The sequence below is a fragment of the Mercenaria mercenaria genome, chromosome 3, assembly GCF_021730395.1.
Source record: "Mercenaria mercenaria strain notata chromosome 3, MADL_Memer_1, whole genome shotgun sequence".
Taxonomy (NCBI): domain Eukaryota; kingdom Metazoa; phylum Mollusca; class Bivalvia; order Venerida; family Veneridae; genus Mercenaria; species Mercenaria mercenaria.
This window is the reverse complement of record NC_069363.1, coordinates 81,877,690-81,903,451: the sequence shown is the minus strand read 5'-3', so window position 1 is coordinate 81,903,451 and position 25,762 is coordinate 81,877,690.

The window sequence follows — 25,762 nt, the reverse complement described above, 5'->3', positions numbered from 1 at the left end:
TAGGGTAGGTAGGTAGGCTTTTTTTTTTTCCCCCTTCGACGCCAGTTGGTACAGACATAGTTGGTCACAAGAAATATATCAAATAAAACTGTCCATGTGCTTTAATATAAATACATTTATACATAAAAAATGTTGCAGATTTAATCGTTCGTACCTCGAACGTGTTTTTGTCATGCAATTCCCGGCTTGCAAAACACACGAAACCGCCAGTTTTCGAGTTGTCTGATTGATTATGAATTTCCATAAATACATCTCCGACGAGGGACGAGTGAAGAACTGCCTTCATAAAGCGTTTCTGGTCGCCGTGAACACATTTTTCCACTGTCACAGCGAGAACACTAGCCGCTGCAATGTTGAAATCGTAATCGATAAGACGCTTGCATTGATTCGTATATTTTCGTACTCAATATTTTTCGTACCAGGTTAAAAACCACAAAAAACTATAAAAAAGTGTTAGGGTCGGCGATGAAAAAACAGGGTCGGTCGGGTTACCTGAACCACACATATTTTTTTTTTTAGCCTAATCAACACATGTATTTTATCATCTTTATTTCATATTATGGCGACGTAAGTCTAATACAGTAGGTCCAAAAAGTAATGCAGTAATTGAAACTTTCAAGTTTCGTCATTTTTGTATGATTCTTCAACTCTGCCAACATTTCCACCTGAAATGTATAAAATTTGACAGTTTCATTATTTAACATATACAAATATACTAGTGCTATTACTAAGAACATAATTAATACGTGCCAAACAAATATGTAATATTTTAGATTCTATGAATAAAATATTCTATAACTTCGTAAAATGTAATTAAATGCAATTGCTTTTTAAAGTAACAAACAAAAATAAGTCATTTTTTTTTTTAAAATACGGAATAAAAAACAGTATAACTTTCAAAATAAGTATAATTTTTAAAAATCTGTCACTCACGTTGCGGATCCTTCTCTTTGTGTAAAGTATTTATAAACTTGCTCTATCTTATCCCAATAAATATCATATTACAGGAAGACTGTGTAAACCGATGCAGGCTTATCTCGCGAATGTGTGACTGGTAGACAGCATGTGTAGAAGAGAAGATCTTTGTGAATTTAGAATAATCTATACATGTGTATAGAATGCATATTTATCTTGAACAGTTTAAAGTTCGTGAAAAGAATCCGACTCCGAAAGCAGACAATCTCATGCGATATTGTAACATTTATATTAATTAAATTAATATAATGTTTGTTGTGAGAATGAACTATTATTAATAAGTGCATGTCCAGGCCTTTATGAAAACAAGTAAATATCTTTAAACTATACTAGCAAAATTATACCAGTTAGTTTTATAACTAAAAACATTTATCAGACTTTCTGTCCAACCTAATTCCAACGTCTTCTAGACGTCTAAGTCTGACATCTATTAGACGTCGTGGATATGACGTTGGTTAGATGTTGGATCCAAGTCGCCGACGTCACGACCAAAATCCAACGTCTAACCAACGTCGGTACGACGTCAGGTGTTTACTGTCTGGGTTAGTTTATCAACTGAATAATTACCGATAATCGTTAACGTTTTTTTTCTCTTTCAACACGGGTGGATGGACGATGATTATTGTGTCAAATTTTTTAAGACACTTTTCAAAATAAATATTTTTCGGGAAATATTAATATTGTACATAATACTCCTTTCATAAAAGTGACAGTATTAAAAGTGTCAATTATTAGGGCGAGTGGCTGTTCACTAAGGGCGAGTAGATATTACTGGCTACTAGTCCTGCAGGGCGAGTGGTGTGGAAAATTTTTTTACACCCCTGTAGGTCAAGTTTGAAAGTGGGTCACGTGCCTTCAAAAAGTAGGTCAGTAGGTCAAATAATGAAAAAACGTTGTGACCTCTCTAGAGGCCATATTTTTCATGGGATCTGTATGAAAGTTGGTCTGAATGTTTATCTTGATGATATATAGGTCAAGTTTGAAACTGGGTCAACTGCGATTAAAAACTAGGTCAGTAGGTCTTAAAATAGAAAAACCTTGTGACCTCTCTAGAGGCCATACCCTTGAATGGATCTTCATGAAAATTGGTCAGAATGTTCACCTTGATGATATCTAGGTCAACTTTGAAACTGGGTCACGTGCCTTATAAAACTAGGTGAGTAGGTCAAATAATAAAAAAACCTTGTGACCTCTCTAGAGGCCATACTTTTCATGGGATCTGTATGAAAGTTGGTCTGAATGTTCATCTTGATGATATCTAGGTCAAGTTTGAAACTGGGTCAACTGCGGTCAAAAACTAGGTCAGTAGGTCTAAAATTATTAAAATCTTTTGACCTCTCTAGAGGCGATATTTTTCAATGGATCTTCATGAAAATTGATCTGAATGTTCACCTTGATGATATCTAGGTCAATTTCGAAACTGGGTCACGTGCGGTCAAAAACTAGGCCAGTAGGTATAAAAATAGAAAAACCTTGTGATCTCTCTAGAGGCCATATTTTTCATGAGATCTTCATGAAAAGTAGTGAGAATGTTCACCTTGATGATATCTAGGTAAAATTCAAAACAGGGTCACGTACCTTCGAAAACTAGGTCAATAGGTCAGATAATAGAAAAACCTTGTGACCTCTCTAGAGACCATATTTTTCAATGGATCTTCATGAAAATTGGTCAGAATTTTTATCTTGATAATATCTAGGTCAAGTTCAGATCTGGGTCACATAAGCTCAAAAACTAGGTCACTATGTCAAATAATAGAAAAAACGACGTCATACTCAAAACTGGGTCATGTGGGAAGAGGTGAGCGATTCAGGACCATCATGGTCCTCTTGTTTTTGTAAGGTACAGCACAGAACATTCGACCACTTGTATAACTTTTGACACAGATTTCAGTAGTCATCTTTAATATTCTTAACCCAGACCTACTGATCTACTTTCCTGTTTTTGAAGCTACGGCAATGAGATTTGGACTACGAGGGTTGTCCCAGAAAATCGTAGACTTTTTTATTATTTCGAAAATAAGTGACGCATAAAATAATTATTTTAACCGATGTTATTTCATTGTATACCCTACAGGATTATAGAGTTTAAAATTAAATATCTGTCATATTATTTGAGTATTTTTAAATACAAAAATGTAATGGACAGTAATCAGTGCTAATCGGCACACGCTCAATTTTCCCACTACAAAAAGAAGTGGTTTCCTTTTAAATTTGTGTAACTTACCTGATATACATCTCACAGGATTAAAATTTACATCGTCGTTAAGGTATAGGTCCATGTTTCGGAGAAAAAAAGTTCGAACGTCATCAAATCATAGAAAGAAAGCATTGTTTTACACGAAAATATAACAGCATATAAAACATTTATATTATTGTACAAAACCATTGTCAATTTATTCATATATGTATTTAATTCCGGAAAGGGGCTACATGAAGGGGCCACACTTCTGGACAGTACAGTGCCTTTAAAAACTCACCTTTTTAAAAAAGCTGTTACATGTCTTCGTTTTGATGCATTTGCAACATCGTGCGAGTGTTTAAACTTTACATAACTAGGTAAAACATCGTTTTTACAATTGTTTACATTTATTTCTTTACAAATGGCATTCTTATTTAAAGGGGGACAACTCATTTAGAATATTTTAAGTATCCAACTCCGTGGGACAGAACGTATTGGACAGATAAGTTGTGTGTCAAGATGCTGTTCATTCGCTAAAAAATCTGTTGTTTTGTGATATACTGCTAAACCTTAACGCCAATGTGTGGCGCGTAATTATCTTGCATTTCAAGTCTTTGACATCACTAACATAAAAACAATGACATAATTTTGAAAGTAATGATTGCACACCATTTCAGAAATTGCGACGTCAGATAATTTCGCGGCGCAGAAAATATTAATAAAATTTTGCTTAGATCTCGGTATGACCCTTTCACTAGTAAAACGAGGAATGGAAAATTCGGGAAGTTTTGCAAATGTTAGCAGGACACTTGTCTTTACGTGACAAAATCGTTTTAAGGAAGGTTAGGTGAGTGATTCAAGAAGGATAACATAAAACTTTAATACTTTCTGCGCCGCAAACTTATCTGACGTCGCCATTACTTTAAAATGTACGTCAATTTTTTGACATAAATGATGTCAAAGTCTTTAAACGCAACCTAATTACACACCACACGTTGCTCTTAACGATGATGTAATACTAGTATTTTAATCTTGTGAGATGTATATCGGGTAAGTTACATTAATTTAAAATGGAGCTGTTTAATATTGAGTGGGAAAATTGAGCTTGCGCCGACTAGCGCTGACTGCTGTCCATTATTTATTAAGAAGTACTCAAATAATATGACAGATATTTAATTTTAAACTCTATAGTCCTGTAGAGTTTACAATGAAATAACATCAGTTAAAATAATTATTTTATGCGTTGCTTAAGTTATTTTCGAAATAATAAAAAAATCCACGATTTCCTGGGACAACCCTCGTACGTGTATAATTTTTATGCCCCCGAAGGGAGGCATATAGTTTTTGAACCGTCTGTCAGTCTGTCCGCAATTTTCGTGTCCGGTCCATATCTTTGTCATCGATGGATGGATTTTCAAATAACTTGGCATGAATGTGTACCACAGTAAGACGACATGTCGCGCGCAAGACCCAGGTCCGTAGCTCAAAGGTCAAGGTCACACTTAGACATTAAAGGATAGTGCATTGATGGGCGTGTCCGGTCCATATCTTTGTCATCAATGGATGGATTTTCAAATAACTTGGCATGAGTGTGTACCACAGTAAGACGACGTGTCGCGTGCAAGGCCCAGGTCCGTAGCTCAAAGGTCAAGGTCACACTTAGACGTTAAAAGATAGTGCATTGATGGGCGTGTCCGGTCCATATTTTTGTCATCCATGGATGGATTTTCAAATAACTTGGCATGAATGTGTACCACAGTAAGACGACGTGTGCACGCAAGACCCAGGTCCGTAGCTCAAAGGTCAAGGTCACACTTAGACGTTAAAGGTCATTTTTCATGATAGTGCATTGATGGGCGTGTCCGGTCCATATCTTTGTCATTTATGCATGGATTTTAAAATAACTACGCATGAATGTGTGACACAGTAAGACGACGTGTCGTGAGCAAGACCCAGCTCCGTAGGTCAAAGGTCCTAAACTCTAACATTGGCCATAACTATTCATTCAAAGTGCCATCGGGGGCATGTGTCATCCTATGGAGACAGCTCTTGTTGATATAGATTTCAATTCTCATTTTGACCTACTGACCTACTTTCTTGTTTTTTGATGTTACAGCAAAGTAATTTAAACCTCGTGTATAATTTTTGATACAGATTGCAATAATTATCTTGAATAGTCTAATCTTGACCTACTGACCTACTTTCTTGGTTTTAAAGGTAAGGCATAGAAATTTGGACTGCGTGTACAAATACAGATTTCAATACTCGCTTTTATATTTTAACCCTGACCTACTGACCTACTTTCTTGTTTTTGAAGCTACAGCGAAGAGATTTGGATCACCTGTATAATTTTTAACACATTAATTTCAGTAGTTAATTTGAATAATTTTTACTATGTCATGATGACCTACTTGCCTAGTTTTTTTGTTTTTAAAACTTTAGCAAAGAAATTTGTTCAAGCAAGCAACTAAACTCAGGTGAGCGATATATGGCCATCATGGCCCTCTTGTTTTTAAATAAAGTTGCGACCGTCTAATTAAAATCGGGCCTCGTGGCGAGTGTTAGGTCGTTGACTTCAAACATTGCCCTCATGATGTGGGTCGAAAACCATTGGGCGTGAATTTTCACGTGAGAAGCCATCAGCTGGCTTACGAATCGGTGGTTTACCAGGTCCGCTGATGAAAATGACACGAGGGACCTGGTTTCTCACATAAGCTGGGAAAATCGCATATGACCTAAATGTGTCGGTGCACGTTAACCACAAATAATAATATAATTAATCATCTGATGTTTTGTGTCATTTGATGCTAACACTGAATTAATGAAATGTACATGTAACTATTAACTGACAGATTATTACAGTATTGCTGACTTGAGCAATGTAGCAGATCATTTTTAACTCACCTGAGCTTTTGTGATCACTTGATGTCCAGCTTCTGTCGTCTGTCAACATTTAGCTTGTGTATGCGATAGAGGCTGTATTTTTATCCCCCGACGAAAGTCGGAGGGATATAGTTTTGGCGTTGTCCGTCCGTCTGTCCTTCCGTCCGTCTTTCCGTCCTTCCGCCCGTCCGGAGCCATATCTAGGAAATGGTTGGGAATATTTATTTAAAACTTCATATACGTGTTCACCACTATGAGTTCTTGCGGCCCGTCAAGTTTCAGTCAGATTGCCCAAGTAACACCAGAGTTATGGCCCTTAGAAGTTTCTAGTGTTAACTATATAGGGTACTATAAATATGGCAATTTCTGCATCATAACTGTTGATATATTTCACCTAGAACTATGAAACTTAAACAGAATTTAGATCGCCATAATGTGGTTGTGTACACACAATTTCGTTTGGATTTATTTGTAAATTTAGAGTTATTGCCCTTTAATTTTATAAAAATCCACATATTGTTATTTCATAACAAACTTACCATTTGGTAGAATTTCATTAAATTTCTTTCATTCTTTTCCATGAACATTTATTGTAAACATGTGAAGTTGTGTACCCACACCTGGTCATCCCCTTACCTTGATCACACCCCCCCCCCCCCCCCCCCCCCCCCCCCCCCAAAAAAAAAAAAAAAAAAAAAAAAAAATTCATTATTTTACATTTTTTTCAGACAAACTTCATAAACATGTTCACCACTATGAGGTTATGGGGCCCATCAAGTAACACCAGAGTTATGGCCCTTAGAAGTTTCTAGTGTTAACTATAATATAGGGTTCTATAGATATGGCAATTTCTGCATCATAACTTTTGATATATTTGACCTTGAACTATGAAACTTTAACAGAATTTAGAGCACTATAATTTTGTACGGATTTCGGAGTTATTGCCCTTTAATTGTCTAAAAATCCACATATTTGTACATAACAAACTTACCATTTGGCAGAATTTCATTAAATTTCTTTCATTCTTTTCTGTGAACATTTATTAGAAACATGTGAAGTTGCGCACCTACACCTGGTCATCCACTTGCCTTGGTCACACCCCCTCCCCCCCCCAACCCCGCTCCCCCCCCCCCCCAAAAAAAACAAATAATTTTTTTTTTTTCATTTCTTATTTTAGATTTTTTTTCAAACCTTCCATGATTATTTATCAACATGCAAGTTCCCCCACCTCACTCATCCATACAGTCATGCCCACCACTAATCATGCATCCTCTGCCCCCCCCCCCCCCCCCCCAACTTCACCCTTTTACCCTTTTTTTTTTTTTTCATTTTTAATTTTCCATCAATATTTATAATCAACATGTGAAATTTTGTTTCCTCTCCCGTTCCCCCGCACCCCCACCCCCTAAAAAAAATAAATATATACATATATAATTTTATTTCCATTCCCTTTTTTTTTTTTTTTTAAATGTTCAAAACCTTCAACATGTTAAGTTGTGACTGCACAAACCTTGCCCTCAGCCATGTTCAAGATATCTTACCTGTGTTCTCTTAAGGACATCTGTTCTTTTAAATTCAAATGTACATGTTAATCAGCAACACCTGGTGCCAAACCACTCAAAGACAATATTTCGTTCCAGTTAAACTTCAAGCTCACATTTCAATTAACTGCATTTAATATTAAAAGCTAAGCTTATTACAATGAGCATATCCCATTCAAATTAAATTCTTTAGTCAGGATCAAAGTATCATACATTTATTGTGTACTCTTTAATTAAACATTTGTTTTCTGTTAAATTGATTTTGACTAATGAAATTATTTGCTTCTTATTAACATCCTTAACTTTTTGACGGATATATTTTTTTGCCATTCCTCACCACAAACCCTTTCGGCGGGGGATACCAATTCATCGAATTTGCTTGTTCAACTGATCTTCATGAAATTTGGTCAGAATGATAACCTTGATGAAATATAGGCCAAGTTCGAAAATGGGTCATCTGGGGTCAAAAACTAGGTCACTAGGTCAAATCAAAGAAAACCCTTGTGTATGCGATAGAGGCTGTATTTTTCACTTGATCTTCATAAATTTTGGTCAGAATGATGACCTTGATAAAATCTAGGCCAAGTTCGAAAATGGGTCATCTGGGGTCAAAAACTAGGTCACTAGGTCAAATCAAAGAAAAACCTTGTGTATGGGATAGAGGCTACATTTTTCAATTGATCTTCATGAAATTTGGTCAGAATGATGAAATCTAGGTCAAGTTCGAATATGGGTCATCTAGGGTCAAAAACTAGGTCACTAGGTCATATCAAAGAAAATACTTGTTTAAACTCAAGAGACCAGTTTTTGGTCCAATCCTAATGAAAATTGGCCAGAATATTTGTTTCCATGAAATCACGAGGTCAAACGAGGTCTGTTAGCTTGTGAATGCGATAGAGGCTGTATTTTTCAACAGATCTTCATGAAATTTTGTCAGAATGATAGCCTTGATGAAATCTAGGCCAGTTCGAAAATGGGTCATCTGGGGTCAAAAACTAGGTCAAATAAAAGAAAAACCTTGTGTATGCAATAGAGGCTGCATTTTTCAACTGATCTTCATGAAATTTTTTCAGGATGATTACCTTGATAAAATCTAGGCCAAGTTCGAAATGGGTCATCTGGGTCAAAAAATAGGTCACTAGGTCAAATCAAGAAACCTTGTATATGCGATAGAGCTGTATTTTTCAATTGATCTTCTTGAATTTTGGTCAGAATGATGTACCTTGATGAAAGCCAGAGTTCGAATATGGGTCATCTTTGGTTCAAAAACTAGGTCACTAGGTCATATCAAGAAAAAGCCTTGTGTATGCAATAGGGCTGTATTTTACATGATCTTCATGAAATTTGTCAGAATGATTGCCTTGATGAAATCTAGGTCAAGTTTGAATGTGGGTCATCTGGTTCAAAAACTAGGTCACGATCAAATAAAGAAAAACCTTGTAGTACGCAATAGGGCTGCATTTTAACTGATCTTCATGAAATTTACGAATGTTCTGGTAAATTGGTCATTTGAAAATGGGTCTTTGGGTCAAAAATAGACAGTAATAGAAAAACTTGTATGAATAGAGGATGATTTTAGTTCAAAATTTGGTCAGAATATGCTTGTGGAAATCATCGGTTGAATACGGTTTGGTCAAAAATAGGTCACTAGTCAAATCAAGAAAAACTTGTGTATGCAATAGGGGCTGCATTTTACACTGGATTTTCATAAAATTTAGTCAGAATGATTGCATTGATGAAATCTAGGTCAAGTTCGAATATGGGTAATCTAGGGTCAAAAACTAGGTCATTAGGTCAAATCAAAGAAAAACCTTGTGTATGCAATAGGGGCTGCATTTTACACTGGATTTTCATAAAATTCATCTGGGGTCAAAAACTGGGTCACTAGGTCAAATCAAAGAAAATACTTGTTTACACTCAAGATTTTTGCTGCAATTTTAATGAAAATTGGTCAGAATATTTGTTTCCATGAAATCACTAGGACATCAAACATGTTTACACTGTTATGGTATGTTTCTCAGGTGAACGACCTAGGGCCATCTTGGCCCTATTGTTTCTTGAGTTATTTCATATCTGTTATTTTATTGGTTAATTTTTAGGAAAGTCTGTTATTTTTCAGAAATGTGTACAATGATGTCTGGGCAGATAACCCTGCAGAATTTGGATTATGTAAGATTTATTCTCCTTCTAGTTAAAGAAGGTACTGATGTTGTCCGAATGATTGTAGTTAACGGACTGCAAAAAAGAAAAGTAGATCTTTCTGAGTTCCTAAGTAAACATAAAGACGAAATAAAGAAATTAAAAGGAATTAACCAGGAGCAAAAACAAATCTTGTATCCACCTTCCGGACAGACAACGGATATTTCAAACTGGGATATTTCCTTACTGGCGTTTTTTGCTCGCAGATATTTCACTACATCAGGTTCGCAAGATCAAAGGGCTGTAGAAAAAGTCAAGGATTGGAGGAACAAATACTTTCATTGCGGAACCACCTCAGTAGATGACGGAGATTTTGAAGATCTAAGCAATGTTATCAGGACTATCAGTCATAAGTATTCTCCAAGTGAGCCACCAAGAATAGAAGCTGTTGTAAATAGTATCAAAGAATTAGAACTTCATCCAGCTTTAGAACAGCTGAAGACTCTAGACCTTAAACTGAGTGAACATATAGAAGCGATGTTTGGAATGATGAACGGGCACCTTGTGACGCTACAGCATGATGTGCAACAGACTAATCAAGGTTTGTTTGACCTTTGAAATATTTTTTATGCTCCCACTTTGGGGTGGGGGAGGGGGGCATATAGATAAATTTGCCCTTCCGTCCTTCCGAGAATGTTGTGTCGCGTCTAGCTCCAAAAGTATTTGACGTAGGGTCACAAAACTTTACAGGAATGTTGGTCAGCATGTGTAGTTGTGCACCTGGGGTTTCGCGTCCGGATTCATTCAGTCATGTAGGAGTTATGGCCCCTGACTTTGTAAAAATTGGTCATTTTAGTGTTCTGTCGCGCCTAGCTCCAAAAGTATTTGACGTAGAGTCACAAAACTTTACAGGAATGTTGGTCAGCATGTGTAGTTGTGCACCTGAGGTTTCGCATCCGGATTCATTCAGTCGTGTAGGAGTTATGGCCCCTGACTTAGTAAAAATTGGTCATTTTAATGTTGTGTCGCGCGTAGCTCCAAAAGTATTTGACCTAGAGTCACCAAAGTTTACAGGAATGTTGGTCAGCATGTGCAGTTGTGCACCTGGGATTTGGCGTCCAGATTCATTCAGTTATGTAGGAGTTATGGCCCCTGACTTAGTTAAAAATTGGTCATTTTAATGTTTTGTCGTCGTAGCTCCAAAAGTATTTGACCTAGAGTCACCAAAGTTTACAGGAATGTTGGTCAGCATATGCAGTTGTGCACCTGGGGTTTCGCGTCCGGATTTATTCAGTATTGTAGGAGTTATGGCCCCTGACCTAGGAAAAAATTGTCATTTTAATGTTTTGTCGCACGTAGCTCCAAAAATATTTTACCTACAGTCATTACGAAGAGAAATGAGTTTTTTTGACAGCATCAGCATTAATTGCATTTTTTTAAAATAGCAACATATTGTTGTCCTAAAGTTGATGTCTGTCCTTTGTCATGTAGTAGGGGCATCTGTGTCCCATGGACACATTTCTAGTTTTATTATGCCCCCGAAGGGAGGCATATTAGTTTTCAACTGTCCGTTCGTTCGTTCGTCACAACGTTAACTTTTTGCATGAAGGCACTTTACTCGCGAACCACTGCACCCAGGACCTTCAAACTTCACATGCTGATAGTACTTATTGAGTACACGACCCCTACTGACTGGGGTCACCAGGTCGTAGGTGAAGGTCACCAGGTCAAAGGTCAAGGCGCTGCGGGGGCATTTGTCACCATTAGTGACAGCTCTTGTTTTTAAATTGTACTTTTCAACAATTGATTTTCATAAATTTTGGTCAGAATGATTACTTTGATAAAATCTAGGCCATGATCGAAAATGGATCATCTGAGATCAAAAACTAGGTCACTATGTCATGACTTCTCCAATAGGTAACCAAGGGTTTAAGAAGTTTAGTAAAAAATATATGGAGCACTGCGAAGACCAAAAGGTAGGATTAAAAAAAGAAAATAACATTGAACCCCACCCAAAAACCAGGAAAACCCTAAGTAAGGGTGATGAACAGGAGCGACAGACAAATGATGGTAGCCACTTGAAAGGTCAAACTTAAACATGAATCCATTCTTAGCTCGACTATTCGAAGAATAGTCTAGCTATTCTACTCACCCTGGCGTCGGCATCGGTGTCGGCGTCACACCTTGGTTAAGTTTTTGCATGCAAGTACATACAGCCATCAATTAAAGGCATATAGCTTTGAAACTTATTTTTTCTTTTTCTAGGTCAATTACCAACCTCTCTGGGTCAAGTCCCATAACTCTGATATGTATTTTGAGCAAATTATGCCCCCTTTTGGCAGTCAGGGGTGTAACTGTTTCAAGTTATCACTTTTTATAACCCATTTGAGTTATTGCGTTTACTTTCATAACTTGTTTCAGTTATCATCAAATATTACAAAGCCCTCTTGTGTCAATTCCTTATTGTGAATGTGACTAATGCAATCATTTCCTGAATCCTTGGTCTTTTATCTTTCCAGCTATGCAGTAATTTCTTTTACGCAAGGCTGATAAAGTCTTACGCAAATGGTTTTAAAGCTATAAAACTCTTAACATCCCATTATGCTCATCAGGCCATGATCAGACTAAAAGAGAATTTGATTAACCACAGTTTGCTACTAATTACACTTTAAAAGTCACTTTGTGAGAACAGCAAAAAGGCTTTTTTTGAATAACTTACCTGGGTTATCTATATTTTATAACTATTACATGTTATAAAATACTTGAAAAAGTAACTGAAATAGGTAACATAACTTAAAACAGTTACACCCCTGACTGTTTGGACTTAGAAAATTTTGGTTAAAGTTTTACATGCAAGTTACTATCTCCAAAACTAATGCAGATATTGATTTGAAACTTCACATGTGTCTTCGGGGTTATAAAACTAGTTGATAGCAGCAAGTCCCATAACTCTGACTTTCATTTTGGCCAAATTATGCCCCCTTTTGGACTTAGAAAATTCTGGTTAAAGTTTTGCGTGCAAGTACATACAGCTATTTCTAAAAGGCATTTAGATTTGAAACTTATTTTTTCTTTTTCTAGATCAATTACCAACCTCACTGGGTCAAGTCCCATAACTCTGACATGTATTTTGAGCAAATTATGCCCCCTTTTAGACTTAGAAAATTTTGGTTGAAGTTTTACATGCAAGTTATTATTTCCTAAACTAATGCAGATATTGATTTGAAACTTCACGTGTCTTCGGGGTTATAAAACTAGTTGATAGAAGCAAGTCCCATAACTCCGACCTTCATTTTGGCCAAAACTATGTCCCCTTTTGGACTTAGCAAATTCTGGTTAAAGTTCCCCTTTTGGACTTAGCAAATTCTGGTTAAAGTTTTGCGTGCAAGTACATACAGCTATTGCTAAAAGGCATATAGATTTGAAACTTATTTTTTCTTTTTCTGGATCAATTACCAACCTCACTGGGTCAAGTCCCATAACTCTGGCATGTATTTTGGGCAAATTATGCCCCCTTTTGGACTTTGAAAATTCTGGTTAAAGTTTTACATGCAAGTTTCTATCTCCAAAACTAATGCAGATATTGAATTGAAACTTCACATGTGCAGGGTTTTCCCGGACGCAGGTTTTCTGCGTCCCTGACGCGCTTTGACTGCTTTGGACTCGCATTTTGTTGTGCCTCTGCGTCCACTGGACCCGCAAAATCGGTCACGAAACTCCTTTGCACTGAAGCTTTCTTTGCGCAGATACCCATGTAAAATGCGCAGTTTTTTACCACCGGGACCATCCCCGAATCGTGGGTGCTCATTATACACAGGTATAGACGATTTTCCAACTTCATAACAAGTTTTGTTACCGATGTTCGCCATTTTGGTAAAGGGAAACTACTCTCCGCGCTAACTGACACCGCTAAAATCTAAGATTGCCGTTACGTTCCGTAAAAGATCGAATGGTTTATTTTTCTATTAAACAAAATTAATTTCATATAAATTTAAAGTATTTTGATGAAAAAATATTACTAAATCACAAAAATTATGATACTTATTAAGGATCGAGTATTATCTTTAACTAAGATCAAACTGTGAACAACATAATTGACACGAGTTGACACTTAATTGCCGGTAATTACTGGCTATTTGATCATAACAAAAAGACTGTCACACCTTTGTTATCAGTCTGAATTGAGAAGCTCATGCCATTTTGAAAGATACCATTCCGAAATACTGAATCAGCTGCTATCTAAATTAAAAAGATACAAGTTCATTCGGTTTTAGGATAATTTTTTTTTAGTAATAATGTCCATTTTCAAGATCAATAATTTGTGGACCCCCAAAAATTATTAGGGACCCTTAAATTAGCAGCCATGGGAGTCCATGGACTCCCAAATAAAAAACCCGAGGGAAAACCCTGCATGTGCCTTCGGGGTTATAAAACTAGTTGATAGCAGCAAGTCCCATAACTGATATGCATTTTGGTCAAATTATTCCCCCTTTTGAACTTAAAACTCTTTCGATATTTTACCTTTTTGGGTAATATTTTCCTGCTTCTGGGACAATATTTCGAATAGTCGAGCTTGGCTGTCTTACGGACAGCTCTTGTTAACCAACAATTCAAATGCTACTTTATAGTCCTGAAATTTAACGTGATCCTTTCTTACATATTCATTTAAGACACTTAAATCTAAAATTAAGCGTTTTTTACCTGAGGAATTGGTTGCGACAGACAACGGGTTGACATTATGAGGTTTGACAAAAACTTCATACACACAGTTTTTCTCTAATAATTCGTTAACAGCAGAGTCGACCAAATCTTTGTTTTTCAAAGCTGACAAATTATTTCGTAAATGAAAGGATGGAGGCTTTTACGTAAATGGAATTACATAGCCCTCAACCTTCCTTTAACGGAATTTGATTGAATGTTTTCTTTGCTCTTCGCATATTCGTAAAAAACTGCACATTCTTTCAACTGGTAAATAGTCTGATAAAAAAATAGATACTTACCATAAGCAGAAAGTCTGTCATGAAAGTTACTGTTTTGACATTTCTGTTGTTTCGTCAGCTGGCAGCTTGGATACTGTGGCTGTTTGTTTGCCGGCTCCGTAGGGCTGTTGTCCCATGAATCCACGTCGCACTGTACAAACGTTGGCATAGTGGCCTTCTTGGCCACACCTGTAGCAAACGACTTCTCCGACATCAGAGCGTCGTCCTTCCATAACCCTTGAGAATCTACTGTTTTGTTAAAAGAACTAGAACGAGAACTGAGATCAACATATTAGACTTTTTCTCTGCCTTTTTCTTGGCGCGCTCTTCAGCACGACGAATTCTCTTATCATCCTCAGAGTCTGAGGCAATTTCCAAAAGTTCATATTCATTAATGGTAGCCCAGCCAGAGTCGGAACTATCAGCAATTCTTATAAGCAATTTATGTGTTTAATAGCATTCCTGGCCTCTTTTACAAATTCAAGAGCTTTTTTAGCCCCTCGATAGGAAACTGCTTTCTCTACGTTGTCAGCTATGTCTAATACAGAAGAGTTAAACTCAAATTGTTTCTTGTTAGAAATGTTTTTGAACGACAAGAATGAATCACGCTTTACCTTTTTTGCTGCAGAAGAGGCTGTCCACTCCGAATCCCTTTTTAAATCAGTCTGAAAACTCAAATTTGTTGTCAAAATACTCTTTCAGTTCTTCTACAACTTGTTGTCGAGTCTCTCTGTCAATATGCCCACGTGGAGAATTTTCCCGCAACATAATATATTAAATAAATTGTTGTAAGTAAGAAAAAACTAGGTCACTAGGTCAAATCAATTAAAAACTTTACGTATGCAACAGGGACTGCATTTTACACCTGATCATCACGAAATTTGACCAGAATGTTTGTCTAGATGATATCTAGGTTAAGTTCGAATATGGGTCATCTGGGGTCAAAAACTAGGTCACCTGGTCAAATCAAAAAAAAAAATTTGTATGCAATAGGGACTGCATTTTACACTGGATGTTAATAAAATTTAGTCAGAATGGCTGCCTTGATGAAATCTAGGTCACGTGTGGCCAAAAAACTAGGTCATTAGGTCAAATAAAAAAAAAGACTTGTTTGAGACCACATTTTTGGTCCAATCTTAATGAAAATTGGTCAGAATATTCATTTTCATAAAATCACTATGTCAAACATGTTTACACTGTTATGGTGTGTTTTTCAGGTGAGCAACCTAGGGCCATCTTGGCCCTCTTGTTTTTTCTTGTCGTTCGATCTGGAGGCCAGTGCCTATCCTCATCTCTTATTATTGATCATCTTTATATTCTTAATATTATAGATTATATAATTGTGCACAGAAATCAACAACCTTAAATTGATAGACTTAAATTTCACAAAATAGCGAGCATGGTCCAACAACAGATAAAGAATGTGAATGTGGAACTCTCTCTCCTCTTGAACCCCCACACCCTTTAAATTGACCACTGTGGTCATCATCCCCGCAACCCAATGCCGTTGATATTGTTTCATAAAACAAAGATTTAGTAACTAGCTGCCTAACCAACAAAAAGTTTAAGATGATAATTATCTATTTGTACAAGGACCGATTGTCATATAATAACTGGATAAAGGGGACGGGGTGGGAATTATACCTGTCTTTATAAAAAAATTGGCATTGGAAACTTAGTAGGTTTGTGTGTGTTGGGGGGGGGGGGGGGGGGGGGGTGGGGGGGAGGCAAAAAAATTAGGGTAATCTGTTGACCCAAAATTTAGTGATATTATCATTATAAGTTGTGTCAAGTCATGTTTTTGTATGTTCTTTTGATTACTAGTAGATCTAAAATTGGAAGTAAGTAGTTTCAGTTGCAATATTTAACCTTTTAAGAAATTCCTCATTGTAACATGCTGGCTATTGAATCATTTAGGTACTATTTTGGTACATTTAAAGTGACGAACATTTGTATTTACAGAGGTGCGTAACTTGCGAGATGAAATTAGTAGAGTGACTGAACGTGATGATAGTGAAGCCATACTGCCCGTTTACAGTAAGTATTGTTTGAACAAAACAAAGTTGACCTTTAATCCAGCTAGTGGCAAGTGAGTCTGCCTTTGCGACCATGGTTTGCATTGTTCGCACTTTAGTCAATAAAGTTTTAGTGTGACTCACGGGATCACTTTTGGCCGCGATTCCGAGATATTCTCGCATTATTTTGGCAAAAATCGCATAAATTTTGCTCAAATGCGCTTAAAAATAGCATCCGCATGGCCGTAGATCTTTTTGCCGAAATTGCAACTTTTCGCTGAAATGTGGTCTTGCCGTTACTTAATTTTCGTGTGACATTCATTTAGGCGCTTGAATTTCGCTTTTATCTCCATAGAGCGTCCGATGATTATGACTACCAGACAAAAATAATCTGTTTTCGCGATGTTTCAAAATACCATTGAAGGTTAAAGGTCAGTAATTCAAATCCTTCTTTGTTTCATATAAAAAACGACAACTTCATGTCGTCTTTACGTATCTTTAGAGAACATCACTTTTTCCTGCAATAATTTTTCATGAAAGTTCTATCATAAATTAACGAAAAAATGAAAAGAAAATAGGGGGTTGAATAGTTCCTAGTGAAATGCCAGTCAGTTGTGGTCTGCTACCCTAAAAATGGCGCATATTTGCTCTCCTCCGCGCAATAAACACCTACTTCCGGTTTCGATCTGCAAAACTTGCCATGTGGGTTGTATGAACATGAAAACGTCTCATTTCATGCAGAATGTATTCTGGTAGCGAAAAAGTGTGATTAAAGCACTCGTTCTACATGAATTTGCGCAGAAAATGGGAAAATTAGGATCTATTTATTATGGACTTCTTTCGACTACACCACGGAAGCACATTTTCGACCGAATTACTGACCTTATTCCTTGAAACAGAAATTTAAGCATTTGGAAGGACAAACTTCCTGCCTCCATTCGCGCGGACGAATAGCGATGAGAATAACAAGATGGTGGAGAAACCTCCGCTGAAGTCCCTTCATAAAAAACGCTGAACACCCGAATTTCCTTACGAAATGGTTGAGGGTAGGGTCATAAATAAGTTTGACTTTAACATTGTTTTGACCTAATGGAAGTGTATCAAGTCCAGAAAGATTAAAACATAACTGAACTTCAATTTTGACAAAGCAGCTTTGAAGTAAAATCATTAGGGGAATAAGGCATGTGGACCCAAGACTTGGTTACAACTTTCATCAACCTATTCAGCAATTCCTGGCACTGAATTTTAGAGTTATAAAAGGTGTCTCTGAAAGGATATGTTTTGTTTATTTACAAGATAATTGTTCTTACAAATAAACAGATGTTTGTTTTTCAGTGTAATAAAAGCTGTCTGCCGATGTAAAATCCCATTATAAAAAGAAAAAATCCCATTCATTTTGTCAAAAATCTCATTGATTCAAGGCAAACGGGAATTAATCTCATAATAGTATCTGCCAAAAGTGATCCCTGTGTAACAGTGAGTTATTGTGATTGCTCACCATCCGGCGTCTGTCCATCCGTCCGTCGTCCATCCACACTTTCCTTTGAACAAATCAAAGTTGACCTTTAACCCAGCTAGTGGCAAGTGAGTCTGCCTTTGTGACCATGGTTTGCACTGTTCGCATTTTAGTCAGTAAATTTTTAGTGTGAGCTATTGCGATCGCTCACTGTCTGGCTTCTGTCCATCTGTCCGTCGTCCATCCACACTTTCCTTTAAACAAGATCTCCTCCAAAACCATCAGGACAGTTTTGATGAAACTTCACAGGGGTGTTCCTTGGATGGTCTTCTTTAATTTTTTTTCAAAGAATTGAATTACATTTAGAACGGAAAAACTTTAAAAATCTTCTTGTCCAAAACCACATGTCATAGGGCTTTTATATTGGGTGTGTAGCATCATCTAGTGGTTCTCTACCAAGGTTGTTCAAATTATTACCCTAGGGTCAAATATGGCCCCGCCCTTGGGGTCACATGGTTTACATAGACTTATATAGGGAAAACTTTGAAAACCTTCTTGTCCAAAACCACAAGGCATAGAGCCTCAATATTTGGCATGTGACATTATCTAATGGTCCTCTATAAAGGTTTTCAAATTATGCCCCTTGTGTGAAAAGAGGCCCGGGCCCGGGGGTCTCAAGTTTTACATAGACAACTAGGAAAAAAATTAAAAAATCTTCCTGTCTGAAACCACAAGACCTAGGCCTTTGATGTTTGGTATGTAGCCTTGTGGTTCTCTACCAAGATTGTTCAAATTATGCCCCACCCCGGGGGTCCCAAGTTTTACATAGACTTATATAGGAAAAGAATTTAAAAATCTTCTTGTCTGAACCTGCAAGGCCTAGGCTTTTGATTTTTGGTGCGTTGCAAAATTTGCCTAGTGGTCTTTTACCAAGATTGTTCAAATCATACCTCTGGGGTAAAAAGAGGCCCTGTCTGGGGGGTCCCAAGTTTTACATAGACTTACATAGGAAAAAACTTTTAAAAATCTTCTTGACTTAAAGTTCAAGGCCTAGGCTTTTGATAGTCAGTATGTAGCATGGCCTAGTGGCTCTCTAACAAGGTTGTTCAAATTATGCCCTTGGGGTAAAAAGAGGCCCCGCCCCAGGGTCACATCGTTTTTATATGAGTTATATAGGAAAAAATACTCTGATTATATTTTCTAGACTGTTTAACTGTAATTACCTTATGACCCAAAGTAATTAGGGGTCACATGGCTGTAACCTTAACCTACTGACCTACTTTCATGTTTTTAGCTCACCTGAGTTATTGTGATCGCTTGATGTCCGGCGTCCATCGTCTGTCAACATTTAGCTTATATATGCGATAGAGGCTGTATTTTTCTACTGATCTTCATGAAATATGTTCAGAATGATGACCTTGATGAAATCTAGGACAAATTCGAAAATGGGTCATCTGGGTTCAAAAACTAGGTCACTAGGTCAAATCAAAGAAAAACCTTGTGTATGCGATAGAGGCTGTATTTTTCAATTGATCTTCATGAATTTTGGTCAGAATGATTACCTTAATAAAATCTAGGCCAAGTTCGAAAATGGGTCATCTGGGATCAAAAAGTAGATCACTAGGTCAAATCAAAGAAAAACCTTGTGTATGCGATAGAGGCTGTATTTTTCAACTGATCTTCATGAAATTTTGTCAGAATGATAACCTTGATAAAATCTAGGACAAGTTCGAAAATGGGTCATCTGGGATCAAAAACTAGGTCAAATCAAATAAAACCTTGTGTATGGGATAGAGGCTGTGTTTTTAGCTCACCTATCACGTAGTGACAGGGTGAGCTTTTGTGATCGCCCTTCGTTCGTTGTCTGTCAGTCCGTCCACAATTTCTTGTGAACACGATAGAGACCACATTTTTCATGCAATTTTGATCAAACTTGTACAAAACTTGTATTGGCATGATATCTCAGTTTCTTTCGAAACCTGGCCAGATCCCATGATGGGTTCTAGAGTTATTGCCCCTTAAAGGGCCAGAATTTGCTATTGTGCTTGCATCAACAATTTCTTTTCTGCACGATAGTGGTTTCATTTATGATTTTATTTTAACCAAACTTGCACACAACTTGTATCAGCATAAGATCTTGGTTCCTTTCTTGAACTGGCCAGATCCCATTATGGGTTCAAGAGTTATGGCCCCTGAAAGGGCCATAATTAGCTGTTTTGACCTTGTCTGCACAATAGCAGCTTTATTATGTCTCCCACCACACAGTGGTGTGGCAGACATATTGATTTACTCCAGTCTGTGTGTGTGTGTGTCTGTGTGTCACAAAGCTTGTCCGCACTCTAAGTCGAACATTTCTCATCCGATTTTCACCAAACTTAAACAAAATGTGTTTGACCATAAGACCTAGGCCAAGTTCGATAACTAGCCAAATCGTTCCAGGCGTCTTGGAGTTATGACCCTTGAATTACCAAAAATCGGCCTTTTTACTCTTGTCCGCACTCTAATTCAAACATTTCTCATCCAATCTTCACCAAACTTAAATAAAATGTGTTTGACCATAAGACCTCGGCCAAGTTCGATAACTAGCCAAATCGGTCCGGACATTTTGGAGTTATGGCCCTTGAATTATCGAAAAATCGGCCTTTTTACTCTTGTCTGCACTCTAAGTCAAACATTTCTCATCTGATCTTCACCAAACTTGAACAAAATATGTTTGACCATAAGACCTTAGCCAAGTTCTATAACTAGCCAAATCGGTCTAGGCATTTTGGAGTTACGGCTCTTGTTTTACCGAAAAATCCGCCTTTTTACTATTGTCCGCTCTCTAAGTCGAACATTTCTCATCCGATCTTCACCAAACTTGAACAAAATGTGTTTGGTCATAAGACCTTAGCCAAGTTCGATAACTAGCCAAATCCGCCCAGGCACTTTTGATTTATGGCCCTTGAATTACTGATTGGATCCACTCATCCAGACCATCTAATTGGATCCACTTGTCTAAACCATCTAGAGAAACTACACATTTTTCATAGGGGCAGTTGTGGGAGACATGCGCTTTTCTCAAAAGCATCTCTAGTTTATGATTTGATTTTGATCAAACTTGCACACAACTTGTATCACCATAAAATCTTGGTTTCTTTCTTGAACTGGCCAGGTTCCATTATGGGTTCAAGAGTTGTGGCCCCTGAAAAGGCCAAAATCAGCTATTTTGACCTTGTCTGCACAATAGCAGCGTCATTTATGATTTGATTTTAACCAAACTTGCACACAACTTGTATCACTATAAGATCTTGGTTCCTTTCTTGAACTGGCCAGATTCCTTTATGGGTTCCAGAGTGATGGCACCTGAAAGGGCCAGAATTAGCTATTTTGAACTTGTCTGCACAATAGCAGCTTCATTTATGATTTGAATTTAATCAAACTTGCACAAAACCTGTGTCACCATAAGATCTCGGTTCCTTTGTTGAACCGGCCAGATCCCATAATGTGTTCCAGAGTTATGGCCCTTGAAAGGGCCAAAATTAGCTATTTTGACCTTGTCTGCACAATAGCAGCTTCATTTATGATTTGATGTTTACCAAACTTGCACACAACTTGTATCACCACAAGATCTTGGTTCCTTTCTTGAAGTGGCCAGATCCCATTATGGGTTCCAGAGTTATGGCCCCTGAAAGGGCCAAAATTAGCTATTTTGACCTTGTCTGCACAATAGCAGCTTCATTTATGATTTGATTTTAACCAAACTTGCACACAACTTGTATCACCATATGATCTTGTTTCCGTTTTTTATACGCCCAAAGGGACGTATTATGTTATCGCCTCGGTGTCCGTCTGTCTGTCTGTCTGTCTGTCTGTTGGTTTGCAATTTCCCTTCCGCTCTGTAACTCTTGAACCCCTTGAAGGATGTTAAAGAAACCTGACACAAATGTTCACCTCATTGAAACAAAGTGCAGAGCACATGTTTCGGATGGCTCACTTCAAGGTCAAGGTTACACTTAGGGGTCAAAGGTCGTATGGCTTTGTTTTGTTTGTATATTGCTCTGCATTTGCGTTGCATTGCAGTGCTCTTGGTTTTATTTGGCAGATCCTTCTTTGTTTACTTACAATTTTTTTTTTAATTACTTCCCTTTTATGTTACTATAAATAGCTTATTTAGTAACTTTTTTATTATTGGCCGTAGGGAAAAACCGAGACCATTTTTCTGTGGTTCATCATGGATGGTACCTCCAATTTTTAGGTGTATTTTGACATGTTTGTACCGTGTAAGAATTTTTTTTTCTTTTTGGTTAAATTTCTTCCCTTTGTTGTTCCTGTCCTTGGGACTTATGGCTATAATTATAGAAAACTGATTTCAAAACAATTTTACACTAGACTAGTGTTCCTTGGGAGACCCTCTACTATATTCCTTCAAATAATTTTGATTCAGCGAAAAAGATGGCCCCAAGGGGTTTTGCTTATTTTCCATATACGCCTATGTAGAACTTTGAAAATCTTTTTGTCAGAAACTGCTGGTTCGTTTTCAAAATAATTTTACACAAATGTTTCTTGGGTGACCCTCTACCAAATTCCTTCAAACAATTTTGATTCATTAAAAAAGTGGCCGCCTGGGGGAGGGGCTCATTTTCCCATATGGCTATACAGAAAACTTCTTGTATGAAACTACTGGCCTGATTTGAAAATGATTTTATTTGAAGTAACTTTATTTTCTCATAATTCTTTTGATTGATCTTGATTATGATTTTTTGACCTTCTTGTCCTTAAGTGCAATGATAACAGGTGATCGATATAGGGCCATTATGGCCCTCTTGTTCATTGATCTTCATGAAATTTGGTCAGAATGATTGCCTTGATAAAATCTAGTTCAGGTTAGAATATGGCTCAACTGGGAATAAAAACTAGGTCACTATGTCAAATCAAAGAAAAACCTTGGGTATGTGATAGAGGCTGTATTTTTCAATTGATCTTCATGAAATTTGGTCAGAATGATTGTCTTCATGAAATCTAGGTCAAGTTTGAATATGGGTTATCTGGAGACAAAAACTAGGTCACTAGGTCAAATCAAAGAAAAACCTTGTGTATGCAATAGGGACTGCATTTTGCACCGGATCTTCATGAAATTTTGTCAGAATGATTGCCTTGATGAAGTCTAGCTTGAGTGTGATTATGGGTCATCTTGGGTCAAAAAGTAGGTCACTCAGTCAAATCAATTAAAAACTTTGCCTATGCAACAGGGATTGCATTTTACACCTGATCATCATGATTAGCAGATATGCATTTTTTGATGTGCTCCATGTTATACACCCATATTTAAAAGTGCATGTTTATATATTCTGTCTTCAGCACTTCAGGAGTTACATATCACTACCCAGTTGCAGGTAAAACTATCTTCAAGTATCTGATGTACATATAAAACGCACGCCATGATGTCCAATAACAGAAAAAGGTCAAAATTCAGCGTTATGTTGTTTCATCCAAAAAATGTGCTTTTTTTCTTTTCATTTGAATTAAAACCTGAACCAACAAGACCTTTTTGTGCTTTTTAATTTACGGGAAAAATTTGTTTTTTTTTTAGCGCAAGTTATTTAAACTGTCTGTGTCACCCCCAACAGAAGTTTTTACGAAGACTGACAAAACCGTTTTTTTAAAATTTATTTTCCCTTTTTTTGCTATTCCTCATTAATATTGTTTCATTATAAATAACACTTTTTTACTGTTTTTTTTTCTCTGTGTGAACTTCATTTCCCCTTTTTCTGAAAATAATAGCTTCTTCGTGGAAATTTTTTTTTCCCCTAAAATTTTTGACTCTAAAACGGAAATGAAAAACGGGCCAAATTTTTTCGTCCTTGTAGACACCCGTTTCCTTTGTAAAGGATAATATTAGGTTTGATCATGGGGGTTTTAAAGTTTCCTAGGATTGTCAAGTTGTAAACATTAGACGAATTAACTGGTTTAAGCCCCCCCCTTAGCTCAGTAGGTAAGAGGTTGGAAAAAGGATGCGGGGTCGCGTTCGATCCCGGCGGGGGAATTCTCCTGACTTTTGATCGCTTTGTGCTGAAAATCTTTGTCCTCCCCTTGATAATTCGGGGGGAAGTTGGCAGTTACTTGCGGAGACGGGTTTGTACTGGTACGAACCCAGGAAACGGAGGTAACCCCGCCGTTCTACGAATACTTTAAAAAACGGGTTAAACCCAAAAAAAACAAATAAGGGGTTTTGAAAAAATAGTTGTTGAATTCAAAATTCTTGTCCGTAGACACGTCTTGTCCGACACTAAAAAAAATAAAGGGTTTTTTTTGACAAATATCTTTTTAAAAAATATACGGGAGCAATTATCAAGTTTCAATGAGCTTGCACTTAATTTAAATACAAAATTGAATAAATAATTCTAATGAAACTTTTTCTTCCAAATAAAAAAGGTTACCCTTTAAAATCTAGTACAATGGATTTTGAAAAAGTTTTAATCTTAACACACTTACATAATTTTTAAAAAAGCTATCAAAAAAAGGAATAAACATTTCTTTCAAAACCTTTTTTGTTATGCTAAAAAAAAGGCATGCAATGGAATGTCACGGAAAGATTTTCGAAAAATTACTATTCAATTTTTTTTTCTTTTTTTCAGAAAAAAACTAATCTGGACCTTAAAAAAAAATAAAGAGTTTTGAAATAAATCAAGAGACTCTAAAATCAAAACAAACCCCAATCTTAAATAAAAAAGGTAGAGTAAAAAAAAAAAGAATGAGAAATAGAGGCAAAAATTAAAGCCTGAAAAAATCGGGCTAAAATCCTTTTTAGACGCGGACCACACAGACAGAAGTAAAAATATGTTCCCCCCCACAGGGGTTTGGGACAAATTTAAAAGCAACTTTTTAAAAGTGCTAAATTTTTTAATGCAAAATGATAACAAAGCAATTTCAGAAGTGTCAGTCTCTACCCCTTACAACCTTTTGAAAAAAAACTGATAAATTTTTTCTAACAATAAATGTCAGGGGTTTTTTTGGTACCTTATTATGTCCCCTTTGACCTATAATCTCATCATAATTTTTGACATCTGTAACTAAAACCTTCTCCCTATTGCAGGGCCATTACTTGTCGAAGGTAGCTGTAACCTTGACCTTTTTTAACCCATCCCAAATAGGGAATCTTTTAACCATAAGAAATCCCCCTTTTTAAGTCTAGCTGTTGTAAGCCAAGCATCTTTTACATTTTAAAAAAGACCAGAAACCAAGTGGCTCCAACAGACCAACAATCAAAACATGAGGGAAGGGCAAATTTGATACTGTTAAAGGCCATAATTTTTTGAAGTAGGTAAAATTACCACAGAACAAACGTGCCTACACATTTGTCATTTGGTCATATTTAGTGGAGTAAGTTCTTTTGTTATCTGTGGGGCGTCCACTTTCCCCTTTAAAATTTTGTTATTTACCACTAAGATGGCATATTTCTGGCTCTTCGGGGCCAAGATATAATGGTGTTTGGTTTTCAAGTTTTCTTCTAAACTAACTTTTCCCTTTTCAACTTTTTTCTTAACTGACAGAAAAAAAATACTTTGAAGCAGTTTTAAAATATCTAAAAAAGAAATTAAAACTATATTCTTTTA